The sequence below is a fragment of the Aegilops tauschii genome, chromosome 1 (genome assembly GCF_002575655.3).
Source record: "Aegilops tauschii subsp. strangulata cultivar AL8/78 chromosome 1, Aet v6.0, whole genome shotgun sequence".
In the NCBI taxonomy this organism is placed as follows: Eukaryota; Viridiplantae; Streptophyta; class Magnoliopsida; order Poales; family Poaceae; genus Aegilops; species Aegilops tauschii.
The window spans coordinates 315,732,155-315,750,808 of record NC_053035.3 but is presented as its reverse complement, the minus strand read 5'-3'; positions in this window follow the sequence as shown (position 1 = coordinate 315,750,808).

The window sequence follows — 18,654 nt, the reverse complement described above, 5'->3', positions numbered from 1 at the left end:
CAAGAATATTACTTGTTATGTGCTTGGGACTTTGAATATACGCTGTCATCTCATAACTTTCTTGTTTCTTGCAGGCTGAGCTTACCGAGAAGGAATCTCAAATCACCGACCACCAAGAAAATATCAAATCACAACAAATAGAGACTTCCAAGGCCAAGGATGAACTGACCAGTGCCTTAGCAGCAATGGAAAAACTGAAAGAGAGCTTCAAAAACGAGCAGGCAAGTTGGGATGCAGAAAATACAACTCTGCTAAAGAGGGCTGAGGATGCTAAAGCAGCCCTTAATCCGGTGGCAGAGGAGCTGACTGGCTTGAAACAGCAAATAAATGCCATGACTGCTGTCGTTTTTGATAAATAGCTTCTTCATAATCTTTAAACGTGTATTATCCAATAAACTGCCGGTTTATCGATGTTTTGCAATGATGCAGGATCTCGCATTTCTCATCTTGGCTCGGATATGCGGAAAAAACTGAAGGCTGCCTATACACTTATAGAGCAATTATATACCGGCGCACAACGGATCATCTGCATTGCTTCCCATAATAAACCGCCCCCAACTTTGATCAAGGAAACATTGGAAAGGCTGTCGATGATGCCTGCCCGGTTTGAAGAGCTAAAGAGATCAGCTGCAAGGGCAGGTGCTCTTACCGCACTAACTCGGGCCAAAGCATGGATACCTGATCTTGATCCGGCTGATGTGGTGTAACACCCATGATGCGGCTATATCTCCCACGTGTCGAGGCACGACTTAGAGGCATAACCGCGTTGTGGTTTTGTCGCAAGAAGGGTCATCTTCACACAATCCCATGTAATGAACAAGAATGGGGTAAAGAGTTGGCTTACAATCGCCACTTCACACAATACATAAATAAATTCATACATCATTCAAAATACACACATAGACCGACTACGGTCAAAGCCAAAAGAAAAGAAGATAACCCAACAGCTAGATCCCCGATCGTCCCACTGGGCTCCATTACTGATCAACAGGAAACAAAACATAGTAACGACCAAGGTCCTCGTCGAACCCCCACTTGAGCTCGGTTGCATCACCTGCACTGGTTTCATCGGCACCTGCAACTGTTTTGGAAGTATCTGGTGAGTCACGAGGACTCAGCAATCTCACACCCGCGAGATCAAGACTATTTAAGCTTATAGGAAGGAAAGGGTAGTGAGGTGGAGCTGCAGCAAGCACTAAGCATATATGGTGGCTAACATACGCAAATAAGAGCGAGAAGAGAAGCAACGGAACGGTCGTCCACTAGTAATGATCAAGAAGTGATCCTGAACTCCTACTTACGTCAAACATAACCCAAAAACCGTGTTCACTTCCCGGACTCCGCCGAAAAGAGACCATCACGGCTACACACACGGTTGATGTATTTTAATTAAGTCAAGTGACAAGTTCTCTACAACCGGATATTAACAAATTCCCATCTGCCACATAACCGCGGGCACGGCTCTCAAAAGTTTATACCCTGCAGGGGTGTCCCAACTTAGCCCATTATAAGCTCTCACGGTCAACGAAGGATAAACCTTCTCCCGGGAAGACCCGATCAGTCTCGGAATCCCGGTTTACAAGACATTTCGACAATGGTAAAACAAGACCAGCAAAGCCGCCCGAATGTGCCAACAAATCCCGATAGGAGCTGCACATATCTCGTTCTCAGGGCACACCGGATTGTCCAAGCTTCCGATAGGCGAGCCCAGAGTTGCCCCTGGTGGCCACCGGCGACTGACGGGTTGGACCAACACTCAGAGGAGCACTGGCCCGGGGGTTAAAATAAAGATGACCCTTGAGTCTGCAGAACCCAAGGGAAAAAGGCTTAGGTAGGCAAATGGTAAAACCAAGGTTGGGCCTTGCTGGAGGAGTTTTATTCAAAATGAACTGTCAAGGGGGTCCCATAAATCACCCAACCGCGTAAGGAACGCAAACTCAAGGAACATAACACCGGTATGACGGACACTAGGGCGGCAAGAGTGGAACAAAACACCAGGCATAAGGCCGAGCCTTCCACCCTTTACCAAGTATATAGATGCATTAATTTAAATAAGAGATATTGTGATATCCCAACAATATCCATGTCCCAACATGGAACAAACTTAATCTTCACCTGCAACTAGCAACGCTATAAGAGGGGCTGAGCAAAAGCGGTAACATAGCCGAGCAACGGTTTGCTAGGAAGGGTGAAAAGGTTAGTGGCTGGCATGGCAATAAAGGAGGCATGATATAGCAAGTGGTAGGTAGCGCAGCATAGCAATAGAGCGAACAACTAGCAAGCAAAGATAGAAGTGATTTCGAGGGTATGGTCATCTTGCCTGAGATCCCGCAAGGAAGAAGAACGAATCCATGAAGAAGACAAGCGGACGTGGTCGAACGAATCCTCACAACTCCGGAACGAAACCGAAGCTAACGAGAGAAGCAACCCGGAAAGAAACAAACAACATAGTAAACAACCACCACATACACATGGCATGATGCACAAACAAGTATGATGCATGTCCGGTTTAATGAGGCATGGCATGGCAAAATGCAACAAACAATACTACAAATTAAGTGGAGCTCAATATGCAACGAGTTGCATATTGACGAAACACCACATTCAAGTTATTTAGTTCGCTCTTGTTTATGTACCCAACAATATTAAATGTTATTAAACATGGCAAGGGGTGAAGCATAAGTAAACTAACTATTTAAGCAAGTTAAAAGAGGCCGGAAACAATAAACAACAATTTCGGAAAATCCCCATATGCATATTTCGAATTTGCTACTGTTCTGCCATAAACACAATTTTAATGTTGTTAAACAGCAAAATAAAGTGCACCAAGTTAAGCTAGGCATTTTTCTACCCCATTTACATATAAAGAACATTTAATTTGGAGCTACGGTTAAATAGTTATGAAATAAATCATTTTAACATGGCATTTATGCAAAATTAAATAAACAGCAAGTTTAAACATTTTAAACATGGATGAGAGCAGCATATTATGAAACTAGATGAAATTCTAGACATTTTACATGTTTGAATCATTTTAATCCGATGCACGGTTGATGAGATATTAAACGCATGAACATGGAGGGTTTCTCTGTAAAACTGCAATTCCCTGGATAATTGGCAAAATTCGCAGGACCAGGAAAAAAACATATTAGGCTGAAAATGCAGGCTGGGCCAAAAGTGCACAAAACTGGCCGGCTTGGGCTGGCGGATCTGGGCCGCGAGGAGATGGAGGGCGAGCTGGGCCTTGGCGCTTGTCCACGCTGGCGCCAGATCGGGTCAACGATGGGGCGGCGCTCGTCTTGTCGCTCGAAGCAGAGGAAGACAGCAGGCGCGGGACGGACGCAGGTGGAACTCCAGCAAGCGGCAGGATGGAGAGGGGTCAACGCGGGAGCTCGGGGTCGCCGGTCAACAGAGGAGGCGCTCGGCTGGGTCAACTCCGGCGCGAGGCAGAGCTGGACTTGGCGTGGAGGAAGGAGGTCCGGCAGGGGCACGGGTCTCCAGGGCATCGGAGCTCCCTGTACGAGCAGACAGAGAGAGAGAGAGAGATGTGAGGGAGAGTGAGAAGAATGGAAGGAGGGAGAAGAGAAGAGATGGGCGTGAGGCTCATCTGGTGGTCAACGACGATGGCACAGGCCAGCGTCGGGCACAGGGTTGGGGTCCGGCAGCTTCATCCCATCGGGTGCATCGGCGACCTGCAGACAGACGGCCACGGCGAGGTAAGTTCAGAGAGGAGCAGCAGGGAAAAGAGAGGAGGCACGGGGAGCGGCGGCATGACCTGGTTGCTGCTGCTGCTTGTCGGCGCACGGGACAGGCGCGGGGAGGACGGGGCTGCGCTGGGATGAGGGAGAAGGCGCACGGCTGCGGGCTGGAGGCGTGGATGAACGGCGGCGCGGGGAAGGGGCATCTGACGTGGGGCTGCGAGGACAGACGTGGGGTGGACTGCTGCCGGCGCTGGGGGTGCTCGGGCGCCATGAGCAGGGGAAACCTTGCTCCGGTCGAGGCAGAGGAGAAGCAAGGTGGTGGTGGCCTTGCAGGTGGCTGCGGCAGACCTGCTCGCCGGAGACGACGGCAGGCGAACTGGAGGAGAGGCGCTGGGCTCGGTGGTGCTCCGGAGTCGAGGTGGGAGATGGATCGATGGATTGGTCCGGTGGGGAAAACGAGGTGGAGCTCGGTGGGGGTGGATCGATGGGTGGATCGGGAAGGCAGGGGAGTGCTCTGGTTGGGCAGGTGGATCGGGAGGGATCCTGATGTGGAGTGGCGGCGGCTGAAAGGGACTGATGGGACAAGCCCCTAGGATCTAGGGTTAGACTGATATTTATATTAGATGAATTTAGGTTAGGGGATATCACGGCCCTATGAACGGAATCGGACGGCTGAGAAAAAAATAGGTTAGGAAGTCCAATCAAGAAAACGGAGATGTTTTATAGATGTTAGGAGATGATCTGAACCCAACGGTAACGATAGCCCGGTTCGGGTTCGGGGAAGTTTTCGGACACAGGCGAGGGGTTTGAGTATTGTGTAGAGAGGGTCAAACGGTCGGGCATCAAACGAATGGTCGGTCTTCAGAAAGGTCAACAGAGATGAGGAAGAAGCGGCAACTATCAACGGGTGCAAGTTTTTTAGGAAACATGCAATGCAATGCTCATGATGACATGATGAATGCAACAAACAAATAAAACACACGGCGGTCACACAAAACATGGAAGGCGTCTGGAGTGTCGGTCTCGGGGCATTACATGTGGGAAACGGCTATCCGAGCATAAAGGAGGATGGGTCAGACTTTGATAATGATGACCTCAGAGCCTTGACGAGGGAAATGCGCCCATTGGCTAGCAAATTGGCTGAAGAGACCGATCTTTCACATTATCAGTCGATTTATGATGCCAACAACAAGAGAGTTAATGCGCCAACCTATGATGCTCCAAATCTTATCCCTCCAATCCGTAAGCATACCTATGCACCTGATGTTGATCCCTCCCCACTTATAAGTGATGAAGCTGTATTCAAAGCCTTAACTGGGATCGATTGGACAACCATTGACTTCCAGCCACTAGGTAGAGAAGAGGAAGAGGAGCCGGCGCAGGATGATCCGGAACCTTCAAGTCAGCCCGGCCAAGATTCATAAATCGGGGGCCGGTTTATCATCTGCTTGCTGCAAGACTTTGTTGAAAACAATTATTCTTTTTGGCACCGAACGCCTTGTAATAGGCTAGCTTAAACTCTTGATCTGCTATGCCATCGCGCATATTTACTTTGCATGATACTGCTGTTCTGCCATGTTAAAATATGCTTTGTATGCTTATGATATTAACAATTTGAATCTGTTCCTACATACAACAGAATAAAAAGGTGTCTCGGCGGTTTACCGCTGGACGGGTTATAACGCCCAATATAAAGCCATGGAAAATTAACATAGTTTATAACCAAGGCTGGTCTTTAAGGACAACCATATATAATTCCAAATATAGCATACCTGTGATATTTGATCACACTGTTATCTTACCCAGCCAGTGTAATAAGGGTGATAACCCAAATTTGAGCACTGGTCATTTATCATATATTTTCGGCTTATGAAGAGAGCCAGGCCGGGTTAATAAACACCGGATATTATGTTATCTCATACTGGTGACTTATAGTCAAAAGCCAGGCCAGGTTAATAAACACCGGATCTTAACTTATCATGTACTGATGACTTATAGCCGAAAGCCAAGCCGGGCTAATAAACACCGGTGAAGTGTGACAATAAAACCTTATAAACTTTATCAAATAAACCTCAAAACACTGTCGAAATAAAAACACACGAAAACGAGGCTTTTCATGGGCTGCCAGGACAAAATCGAGTGCTTTCAAGGGCTGCACAGGCCACTGAGTTAAACCGTTTTACAATCCTTATATGATGGACCTCACATAACCAATCGTCGTTTTAACTTTTACAAGTTCAGGGTCTGCATGAGATTGACTTGTCAAACGTTCGGCGGGTCATTCCAGGAATACTTGGGCGGAGTGGCTTACTTAAAAAGGCAGGATAACCCGGGGTTTTAGGTGAATACACCTAGCTTCCAAGCCTGGCTTTTAAGCCTATCACAAGGGTTATAGCAACTCTTGTTCTTTAGAACAAAAGAGCCCCCAAGCAATATTTCTGAGCTATGCTAAATGGGCACCTATGTTTGAGTTGTGCTTTTGCAACAGACTCTCTTTGGCCCCTTTAAACTGGGTAGGAAGCCCCCAAGTTTCTTTTTGTGGCCTATAAGCCGGATCAAAGGGTAATCATAACTTTGCTCTACAAAGGAGAAGCCCCCAAGCGACCAAAAACTCATTATCTAAGAGAAAGCGACAGAGGCCCTGCTTTAACAGGGATGCTGGTTTTATTATATTGATCATAATATATACATTATCAAAATATGTACATAAGAAGAGCTAGTGGCTTAGGTATAGTAGGGCCGAAGATGAGCAATATTCCACGGCCGGTGAGTCTCCTCCTCCGACTTACGTGAGTCTTTGTGCTCTCGAACATCGATAAGGTAGTATGACCCGTTGTTCAGATTCTTGCTGACCACAAAGGGTCCTTCCCAAGGTGGGGATAACTTGTGCATATCAGTCTGATCCTGGATGAGCCGGAGCACTAGATCGCCCTCTTGGAAAGTTCTGGTTTTAACCCGGCGGCTGTGGTAGCGGCGCAGATCTTGCTGGTAAATTGTCGAACGAGCCACTGCGATATCACGCTCCTCATCTAACAGGTCCAGTGCGGCCTGACGTGATTTTTCATTATCCGCTTCAACATAAGCCGCCACACGGGGCGAGTCATGACGGATGTCACTAGGGAGAACCGCCTCTGCTCCGTAAACCATGAAGAAAGGCGTGTAACCTGTAGACCTGTTGGGGTGGTATTAATGCTCCATAACACGGAAGGTAACTCCTCCACCCAACAACCCGGCGTCCTTTGTAAGGGAACCATAAGCCGGGGCTTGATGCCTCTCAAGATCTCTTGATTGGCTCTCTCAGCTTGACCATTAGATTGGGGGTGAGCCACTGATGATACATCAAGCCGGATATGCTCACGTTGACAGAATTCCTTCGTAGCACCCTTGGAGAGATTAGTGCCATTGTCTGTTATAATGCTGTGTGGGAAGCCAAAACGGAAGATCACCTTCTTCATGAATTGAACCGCCGTGGCTGCATCACATTTACTGACCGGCTCTGCCTCGACCCACTTAGTGAACTTATCAACCGCCACCAAAAGGTGGGTCTTCTTATCCTTGGACCTCTTAAAAGGTCCAACCATATCAAGCCCCCAAGTTGCAAACGGCCAAGTGATTGGGATCATCCTCAACTCCTGAGCCGGAACATGAGCGCGACGTGAAAACTTCTGACGACCGTCGCATTTTCTGCCCAAGCCTTCAGCGTCAGCATGAGCTGTCAGCCAATAGAAACCGTGACGAAAAGCCTTGGCTACTAGAGATTTAGAGCCGGCATGATGACCACAATCTCCTTCGTGGATCTCACACAAAATCTCACAGCCTTCTTCAGGAGAAACGCGACATTGAAACGCCCCTGTGACACTACAATGATGTAACTCCCCGTTGACAATAGTCATTGACTTGGACCACTGAGTTATTTGCCTGGCCAAAGTTTCATCCTCAGGTAACTCGCCCCGGGTCATATAAGCCAAATATGGAACCGTCCAATCAGGGATTACATGAAGAGCTGCCACCAACTGAGCTTCCGGGTTAGGAATAGCCAAATCCTCCTCTGTAGGTAACTTGACAGACGGGTTATGCAAAACGTCAAGAAAGACATTAGGCGGCACCGGTTTACGTTGAGAACCCAATCGGCTTAAAGCGTCCGTCACTTTATTTTTGCGCCGATCGACCTGATCGACCTGATAACCCTTGAAGTGACCAGCAATAACATCAACCTCTCGTCGGTAAGCCGCCATGAGTGGATCCTTGGAATCCCAAGTACCAGAGACTTGTTGAGCCACCAAATCTGAGTCACCAAAACACCTTAACTGGCTTAAGTTCATTTCCTTAGCCATCCGAAGACCGTGGATCAAGGCCTCATATTCAGCTGCATTGTCAGTGCAAGGGAACATCAAACGAAGAACATAACAGAATTTATCAGCTCGAGGGGAAGCGAGCACGACTCCAGCCCCTGAGCCCTCCAATTGTCTGGACCCATCAAAGTGAATAGTCCAATATGTGTTATCTGGCTTTTCCTTGGGCATCTGCAGCTCTGTCCAGTCATTGATGAAATCCACCAGTGCCTGAGATTTGATAGCCGTGCGAGGCATGTATTTCAAACCATGAGGCCCAAGCTCAATGGCCCACTTGGCTATCCGACATGTGGCTTCTTTGTTCTAAATAATATCCCCTAAAGGAGCAAAACTAACCATAGTGATGGGATGACCCAAGAAATATTGTTAAGCTTCCGAGTGGCCATGAACACCCCATATACAAGTTTCTGCCAGTGCGGATATCTCTGCTTGGACTCAATAAGCACCTCGATGATGTAGTAAACCGGCAGTTGAACCGGATATTCCTTGCATGCACTACAAAAAAAAGACACATCCGTGACATTTTGGGCCGAACAAAAAAAAATGCTGTCATACTTATGACACTTCTATGACGATAATTGTGACAAAACCCGGTATCATCATAGATGTGGTGGGGTCCTACTTCTATGACAAAAAATCATGACAGAAAATGGGCTTTTCATCCTAGGCGGGCCGGAGACGCAGCTGCATGACATTCTTTGGGTCGTCCATGATGGAAAAAACCATGGTAGAAGCGAGGGCGAGGAAAATATCGGGGTGTTCCCGGTTACGGTGGGTGGTCGGGGCCGAGTGATGCGTATTTCTCTTGTACACGCACGCGTGTGGGTGCGAGGTGTTGGGCTCTAACTGAACCCGAGCGAGGCGTTGGGCTCTAACTGAACCCGAGCGATTGCACTGCAGGCTACGCGTTACTGAACCCGAGCGATCGATCGATGGCTGTTAACTGAAGCCTCTGGATGAACAGGACCCCGATCGATCGAGCCGGTTGGGGCTGGATGAACAGGACCTCGTGGAGGGCTGGATGAACAGGACCACCCCATGGAGGGCAGGATGAACAGTAGACGGTGGAGGGCTGGATGAACAGTAGTCCGTGGAGGGGTGGTTGAACAGGAGCCCCTGGAGAGGGCTGGTTGAACAGTAGCCGGTGGATTAGCGCGTGGTGGAGGCTGGATGAACAGGAGCCCGTGGATGAACAGTCGCAAGTGGACGCTGGAGGAGGTCGATAGTGGATGAACAGTAGCCCGTGGAGGCTGGAGGGGGTCGACGGTGGAGATGAATGGTATTCCATGGAGTCCCGTTTTGCGGTACGCCACACCCCTCCCGATGAACAGGACCCCCGTTTCGACCGTAGTGCTCCAACACAAATCTGTTTCCTCCGTTTTGCGGTACCCTATACCCCTCCCGATCAACAGGACCCCCGTGTCGATTGTAGGAGGTCCGTTTCCTCTGTTTTGCGGTATGCCAGACCCCTCCCGATGAACAGGATCCCGTTTCGAACGTGGCCGGTCGAACACAAGGCCGTTTCCTCCGTTCTGCGGTACGCCAGGCCAAGCCGGTTTCCATCGGTTGTTCCGTCCAAGCCGGTTGGCTCCCACGCGTTCCGTTGCTCCCGATGAACACGACACATTCCGTTGCCTCCCCATGAACACGACGACGACGCAGTTTCTCTGTTCCGACCCAGCCATGTACACGAGCCCTGGCCGTACGTATGCGCGAGTAGGCGTTCAAGACCCTGCCCTTATGTACGTACGTGGCCGTATTTTCTTTCTAGCACACTGGCCGCTGTACGTACGTGTACATGCTACGTGTGCGCCTCTACTACGACACGTGCGCGCCTCTACATCGACAAGTATGTATGTACACGTTCGCCACCAGAATGACAACGCTACGTACGCTTCGACCAGGTGGGTCCCGACTGTCAGGCACTTCCTTGCCTGCGAAGATGTAGCTGGTGGGTCCCAGCAATCAGGGGGCGAATCATTTTTTTGCCCGGACGCACTTCCTTGCGTGTGAAGATGTAGCTGGTAGGTCCCAGCAGTCAGGGGAGAACGTTTTTTTGCGAAATACAGTTGCCGTCTGGTGGGTCCCTGCTGTCAGGTGGAGGAATAATTATTTTGCGCGTAATAGGGAGGCACTTCCTTGCGGCCGTCGTGGACCCAGCTGTCAGCCTCTCCACGTACAGTACTATTCCGATGGAAGTCGTTCCTTGACCACGTTGACCACACCGCGCCGAGAGCACCAGGGCGGTGGACGACGGCGAGGCCTAGGAAGGGGACGACGCGGAGCCGGGGAAGACGCGACAGTGGATGCCCACGCGGAGAGGAGTACAAGGGTTCACTGGTTCAGCTGCGGTGTGAGGCTGCCGTCGCCGCAGAATAACAGGGGGTGTGGGTGAGTGGAGGAATGCCCTGGCCAGCGGTGGGAGTAGTAGGGGGCGGTGAGGCCTGCGCGGCAGCACAGCCAGCCACGGGAGGCAGGAGCAGGCGGCACGACCGGTGCTGCTTTGGGCAGCTGGAGCAAGAAGACCAGAGGTTGAAGAAGCACGACGGCCGTTGGATGGACATCGTATGGTCACTGCAGCTAGAATTGCTTATATTGACTAAGTTGACAAAGCCCTTAGTACGCGTCAACTTAGTAGGCCCACAGGGGTGCTTCCGAAACGGTGCACCCCAGATGTCAGGGGGAGGAATCATTTTTGCGCGGGTGAAGCTAGAATATCCGAGATTGAAGAAGAAGCACGACATCCGTTGGATGGACATCCAACGGCCACTGCTGCTAGAACCGTGTGTTGACTATAAGTTGACAAAGCCTTGCATATGCGTCAACTCTCTTTTTTTTAGGGGACGCGTCAACTTAGTAAGGCCACAAGTGTGTGGCAGAGAACTTATAGCCCATTTGAGATTTGTAAGAATGTGCAGCCAATTTTTGAATTCTAATGGAATTTACTACAGCCCATTTATAGTTTGTTAAAAGTACAGCCCATTTCAACCAACCGTTCAAAACAGAATTCAATAAAATTTCCCACATTTTGATGGGATCCGAAATATTTTATCCCGAAATTTCTAGTCAGATTAAATACAACTTCAATATAAATTTATATTACATAAAAATCCAACGAAACATTGCGCTCGCAACAATTAATGAAATTAAAATTTTCAATATCCAAAAATAATATTTTATGATGTAATTACGTGTTTGGTGCATTTTTTATAGTTACTGCCCAGTTTTTATAATTACATCCCATTTATTATTTCTTAAAGCCCATTTTCTTGTTAAGCCTAATGCATCCCTCCTAGGAAAGATTTGCAGCCCAGCGGGGCGGAGAATAACAACTTGACCTTGCCTGGGTATTCCTAAAAAAAGTATAGCTGGGCTAGCCATTTTCAGCTTGAAAAAATTTAATATCTGGGCTGGATTCTGGCCTGGGCTAGACGGGCCATAGCCCACCCAGTTAATAGCTGCAGCGATGTTTTTGTTGTTGTTCAGAGGAGAAAAATTAATATCTGGGCTAAACATCGCTCAAGAAAAACTCTGCAGTGCTCACACCTCAAAAACACAAATACTGCTCGAGCTGCTTCGTCCCAGCTGTCGGCCGCTTCTTGTGCAATTCTCTCGTTTATTGACTACATAGGTTGACGATGGTGTGGGACCGTGATGTCAGGAAACCAGGAGGAAGCAAAAAAAATTATAGTTTTATATACTAACAAGGAGGCACTTGCATACGTGCGGCTATGGCCCTGGTGGGTCCCTACTGTCGTCCTCTCCAAGTAAAGTCATGTCCTCATCCTCATGTCTGTTGACCATGTTGACAACGCGAGACGGCGGCGCGACGGCGAGCGCAACAACTCAAAGGACGACGGAGAGGGCCTTGCGGGCCCTACGGATGGTCTGATACAGCGCCCGCTGCTCATTCGGGAAGCCAGGATCATAGGGCCACATGTCCATGACGGCATTGTCGTTCGCTTGTTCACCGGTGCTCGTTGAGGAGACGGAGTTTGCAGCACAGGTCCTCCTGTGCTGGTAGCTCTTCCGCCATTAGCGCGTCGAAGTGCGGCCGCACCTGCTCTATGGTGAACACGGCATGAACTGGCTTGGACAGTGGCGCCGGCTCCTGGTCGGAAGCTACGTCCATCGTCTGATTGTCGTCGCTCAGCTTGGCGAGGTAGCTGGCAAGCCAGCATGTCCGGCTGCTGGACCGACCCGCTGCCAAGCATGAGTCTGACTACCCTGGCCCACCCAGACCGCCTCCCTCGCCCGCGCGCGCTTTCCGCCTGAAACGGTCAGCGCCGCCCGCCCCGCTTCCCGGTGCATGCGATTGCTCCGCCTTCAAATGACACAAGTGCCATCCGTCCGTCCTTCTGCCGCCCACATTAATGATACGCGGTTGCCGAGGCGGCTACTCCGGCACCACACGTCCGCCCCTCCGCCGCCCACCATTGCTATATAAACTTTTGCGCCGGCCATAGCCGCAGTCATCCACATCCGTTCCTATTCTCCTGTCCACACCACTACTTCCCACCATGGCTTCCTCGCGCTCCAGCGCTATTCGGGACGGGCGGACGACGGACCACAAGGAGATGGCAGCCATTGCTGCCGACTGGCTGGCCGGCAGGCAGCCGGAGGACGACGACGTCCCAATGGAAAACATGGTAGTCGATGATCCGGCGCCAACCCCCTCCTCTGGGCTATCCTCGCCGGTGCATTGCACCATGACCATCGGCGAGGCCCGTGCCCAATATATGGACACGGTGATGCAGAAGCGTGAAGAGCAGCTTCGGGAGGCGCAGGCCGACGCCGCCTACAACCACCATCTCCTCCAGGAGCACCTGCAGGTGGAGGAGCAGATCAACGCGGAGCGGGCAGAGCAGGAGACGCTGCTCGACTCGTACCGCTCCGCCCGCAAGGGCCGCCTCGAGCGCTGGCGGTACCACATGCGGGTGGCGGAGGCTGCGGCCGCCTACAAAGAGGGCGATGAAGCGGGTGAGGCGCTATTTGGCGAGACCGAGGATGAGGCAGAGGACAATGCCGGCTCCGACGAGTCCCCGCTCCACTGGCGTCGACGAGGCCCTGCTCCGCCGAGGCCCCGCGGCGCCAACAACGAGGCAGGGGACACAACCGGCTCCGTCGAGGCCCCACCCTGCCGGCAACGAGGGGGAGGATTTCCCCCGCTCTGCCGAGGCGCCGCCCGCCGGCAACGAGACAGAGGACATCGCCGGCTCTGCCGAGGCCCCGCCCCACTACCAACGAGGTTGCGCCACACAGAAAACGAGGAAGAGTAGAACACGGTAGGTCACCGCCGCTTGGGTCCAAGTAAGGCCACCGCTGGTACCCTCCGGTTGCTGGCACTGAGCTGTACATCATGGAGCAATTCTATGATTACGGGATGATTGAAGGGCGCTCTGTGGTTGATCAAGCTCATGAGATACAGTCTTTTGTTAGAGAACTTGAGCACTTCAGTTGTAAGCTACCGGACAAGCTCCTTCGTGGATCTCATTGGCACTCTTGATGTGGAAGAAAAGGCGAGAGCAAAGGACACACGTGCTCGAGGAACTGAGGGAGGATCTAGTGCCAATCTGGTACAGAAGAAGAACTTCCAGCCCCACAAGTTCTAGAACAAGGGCAAGTTTGATGGTAAAGCAAAGTTTGATGGGAAGAAGAAGGCTGTGCAACACACGAACTTCAAGAAGAAGAATGATAATAAGAAAGGTGTTTGTCATGTGGGGATCCTGATCATTGGGCTCCTAGTTGCCCTAATCGCTATGACAAGCTAGGAGGGTTGACCACTGACGGCCGGTTAGCTTCTTGGCGGCGACGTGGAGTCGGAGAGCTATGTTGGAGAAGGACGCTCCTTCTACTTAACTGCTGGTGCAGTTGGCTGACTGACACGTGGGCCCAACAGGCATCTGGGCCACATGTCAGTTATGCAACTGCACCTGCAGTTAAGTCAGTGAAGCTTCTGTTCGGCTCAGCCGGACACAGGTGGCTAGCTTCAGTTAATTAATTATACCTCCAGCGCACCCCTTTTTAGTTGAAGAATGTATGAAATGTAATGAAATCCGGCATGTTTATATGAAATCCGACCATGTATGAATGAATTTATTTCGATTAGTTCGAATTCTAGTATCACTGGCATTGGATGAACATGCAAAACAACACGTACTAGCATTATTCCCAGGGTGATCACCTCGTTTGCAGTAGTTTGACATGTACTCCCTTCGGTCCTTTCTAGTCTGCATACAAGTTTTGTCTGCAGTCAAAGTATCTCTACTTTGACCAATCTTATAAAAAAAGTATGCACTTTCACAATGTGCGAAGTAAAAAGGAACAGAAAGAGTACAAAGAGTTTGAACATCTTTTTAGCGTTCCTGTACATTGCAATCAAACACACAGGCCTGGCAATTCATAGAGAACATTCAAAACAATCGATGATTATGCATCTCAGCAATTCACATGTCAGAGCCAATATTTACTTCACAACTAAAGAATAAAGAAAAAATGGATCGACGCTGCTGACAGCAAAGGGCGTCCCATTCGAAAATATCAAACGCATGTCTTCTTGCTAAAATCAATGAGCAAAATTTGACAAGGTTTTCCCATTCCAAAATATCAAATGCCTACGATTGTGGAATGGGCAGGGTTCGCCATCAGTTCGGACATTGACATGGCACCTCGTGCTAAATAAACCAGTTGTTCTTTTTGTGCAGTTCCACCAAAATCAACCAAATTCGCGCGTAGCTTGTATGATTTCGCCCTTATATGTTGCAACGCCTTGAACTTATCGGCACCTCCTTTCTTGTGGTGGAAATGAATGGTTTGATGTATTCATGAACATTTTGTGCAGTTCCCATTGAAATCAAGTTGAGCACCCCTGTTTGCACAAATACAAAAAAGTGATTAGTATAAAGCAAACTGTACTATGAATTGATAGTTTAAAAAGGCACCTACATGGTCCATGTAGAGCACACTTTTAGAAAAATGGAACTCACCGGAAAGAATCCTAGAACAACATTGTACTCGCGCATCACAGCAGGAAAATGGAGATTCGTCAGTCCTTCTGAGCTGAAGTTAGTTTGGTCTTGTGGGGGGTAATGTAACCATCCTTCAACTGCTCCTTCTGATGAGAAGATAGACAGGGCTTCTTCATCCTGGCATAATCGGAACTAGTCACTTCACGTACTCCATATTCTTCTTCAGAGGAGGATGATCCTGTTGTGCAAAGACAAGAGGATAACTAAATGCTAGCATCCCTGTTTCCTCAAAAAAAAGGAAAGGAAATATTTAAAATAGCACAGATGAAGCACTTCTCAAGGACAATACCACTTTTTGATGACAGTATCTAAACAGTAGCACAACACCAATAGAGATGACAAAGCTCAATCATATGGATGAAATCAGTGGGCAAGTACCAAACTTTGTTAGGAGGCTTATTGTGTAGAGCATACAGATGAAGCACTTCTCCGGAACCATCTGTTGATATCTACTATGGTGGCCATGCTTACTATATACTCCTTGATTAGATTAATGTTTCCAACATCTTCTTGTACCGTTCCACTAAAATATATGGTATCTTCAAAGAAGATCCATGTTTGCACAAGTAGAGATAATTACATATTACATTAAGAGTGGCATCAAATCAGTGGCAAAACAATAGCTCGTTCCAGCCATAGCAATAAATTAAGATGCAAAACTATATCATTACTTGTGTCATCACAGTTCCAGTGCTTCATTACAGCACCAGGAGTTGATTTTTGTTTTTCTTCCGCTTGTTCTTCCCCTTCATCACTTGGTTCAATAACAGACAAGCTTCGCCTTCAATGTAAGATTTGGCATGTCAATTAGGTTGCACAAGTATAGCACTAAACAATGACATAAATTTTCTGATGAAAGTAGCAAAATACAGGCCAACAGTTGTGAAATATCCCTATCTTACCTCAATGGGATATTGTGGTGCACATACAGATTGGAAGTCTTGTCTCCATTTGTGCAGTTCACTAAAATCAAGCAACATTACCGTACAAGTAGCACAACATATGAAAGCACACTGCAGAATCATGTGAAAGAAGGCTAGTACTGACCTCTCATCATGCGGAATTCAAACAACTCACAAGAAGAAGATCTGAACCAAATTTGCCAACACGGATAGGAAGTAAGATCTCCTCTTGTGCAGTTCCACTAAGATCAAGCAATCAAGCAACGTTGTCGGTGTGACATTTTGGTTGAACTGCACAAAACACTCTTAAAACAAAAGTGTTTTGTGCAGTGCAACAAAAGGTCACAATGGCAACGAGGTGAAGTAGATAACCCTGTTTACACAGAGGTGCAAAGGAAACAACTAGTGGTCAATAATGGTGGATGACACAGAAGCCAACAAAAATAAGCATCTACCTTATCTAAATGGGAAAGAAAGCAAGACAGTAGCATTTCTCAAACGGTGGCATTGATGAATATTAACAGAGAGATTATATTAACAATAAAATTCGTTAAACATGTAATTTGCTTTTAACTGTGGCATTGCATCAATTTTCCAGCGGCATTATTAGAGGGTGCTTGTTTACAGGGACATTTTGGTGGAGGTACTAAAAAAACTCCGTGTCAGTCCCATCTAAACCAAACAGGAGGGACTTTTAGGGACTAAAAGTGGGCATTTGGGACTAAAGAAAGAAGACCCCGAGGGAGTCTTTTTGGGACTTTTTCCAACAGTTGCCCCTGCCACGCATCGCACCTTATCTCTATTAGTTCATTACTAGGGGTAACATGGTCTTTTAGCATGTCATTTAATAACCTCTAGTCCATGTTTAGTCCCTGGAACCAAGCAGGTAGGGACTAGGGAGTTTTTAACCAAACAGGGCCTTAGATTAACAACAGCTAAAGAGTTGCACGGGACAGTGGACGCACCAGCACCATGTGCATCTACCGATGTACTGGGGTGATGCACAGTCTGTTGCAACAAAGAACAAACAACCAAGGAGCATATTTGTGTTGGTCCCAGTTTTGTTATCTTTAGACACCTTTCCCTATGTGAGCGCAGCAAATCTAGTCCTGCTCAAACTCTACAGCCTTGTCCCCAAAAACAAAAGATCAGTTCGTTACAGATGTGCGTACTGCGTTTGTCATTGTTTTCCCTTTTCGACCAACGTAGGTGCTGGATAGCCAGTCTATACTAGTACTTTCCCCACTTCCTTTCCTTTGTGAACCACGTCCTAGATTTATGCTATACAACTTTCCCCACTACTTTCCCCCATTCCTGTCCTCTTTGAACCACGTCTTAGATTCATGCGATACAACTTTCCCCACTACTTTCCCCCTTCCTTTCCTTTTTGAACCACGTCCTAGATTCATGCTATACAACTTTTCCCACTACTTTCCCCCATTCCTTTCCTCTTTGAACCACGTCCTAGATTCATGGTATACAACTTTCCCCACTACTTTCCTGTTTGATCCAACACCATGATTCGAGTGCAGAAGCGGAAAAATCCCACATGCTGCTAGAGCAATGCATGTGGAATAAGTAAATTATACCTTAAGGTTCTTGGGGTGTCGTCCGGTGGGCGACCGGAGGCCGTTCGACCCACACTATGTACGGCGGCAAAGAAGAAGGGGTCAGAGGCCCTCCCGCGCCGCCGCTGGGTGAAAGTGAATAGCTGTGCCGGTAGTCGATTCCCTCCCTCGCCGACGGGGACAATGTTAAGCCTCCTTCCATTCCCGGCGGACGGATCCTGCCGGCTCTTTGACCAGCAGTGAGGGGAGAGAGAGAGGCCAACGAAGTCTTGTTTAGATCTGGAGAGGGTGAGAGAGTGTGAAGAGAGAAACTACAAGCAGACCAGCAATGAGAGGAGAGAGAGAGGCCAACGAAGTCTTGTTTAGATCTGGAGAGGGTGAGAGAGTGTGAAGAGAGCAACTACAAGCGCTGAGGCTCCAGCGTGTATATATATACTGGAGAGAGTGTGAAGAGTGCAAATCCTAGAAAACAAGCGCTGAGGCTGCAGCTTATACGTGATGAGGTGATTATACGGTCACTACAAGATCGTATAGCTCTGTATCCATCCATTTTGACCAGTCAAAGAATCCTCCTGGCACGAATTATGCTCAAGTGTAGTTATCGAACCCAAGACCTCAAGTTTGATGAGCGAACAGGCTAACCAGCTACACAACCCTCCCATTATGTTCAACGAGAGGAAAATAACCTTTTATACATTCCTGCATTCGTGTGACAAGCATGTCGTGTTTTTTTGTGTGTGGGAGTCATTGGGATTTAAATCATAATCGTGTCATGTGGCTTTGGTGGTAAGACTATCCACAATGGTGCAGAAATAATGCAGCCTTAGTCACCTTACCTCTCTCCACGTAGTACGTTGGGTCCCACCAGTCAGAGGGTGAAACAAACAAATTAGTAAGAAAAATTAAAAGCGCAGCGGTGTATCTTACCTCACACATCTCGCTAGTACTCGGGAACACTGTCCAATTGATCCCTCTGTTCGCTCACGTACTATTTTAAGTGAATCCTTATTATAACATGCACACAATTTTGGGCACTTGTATTCGACCTAAGTCAGTGTGCCACCGTATCTTGTACGACTCCCTCCGTCTAGGTGTAATAAGTC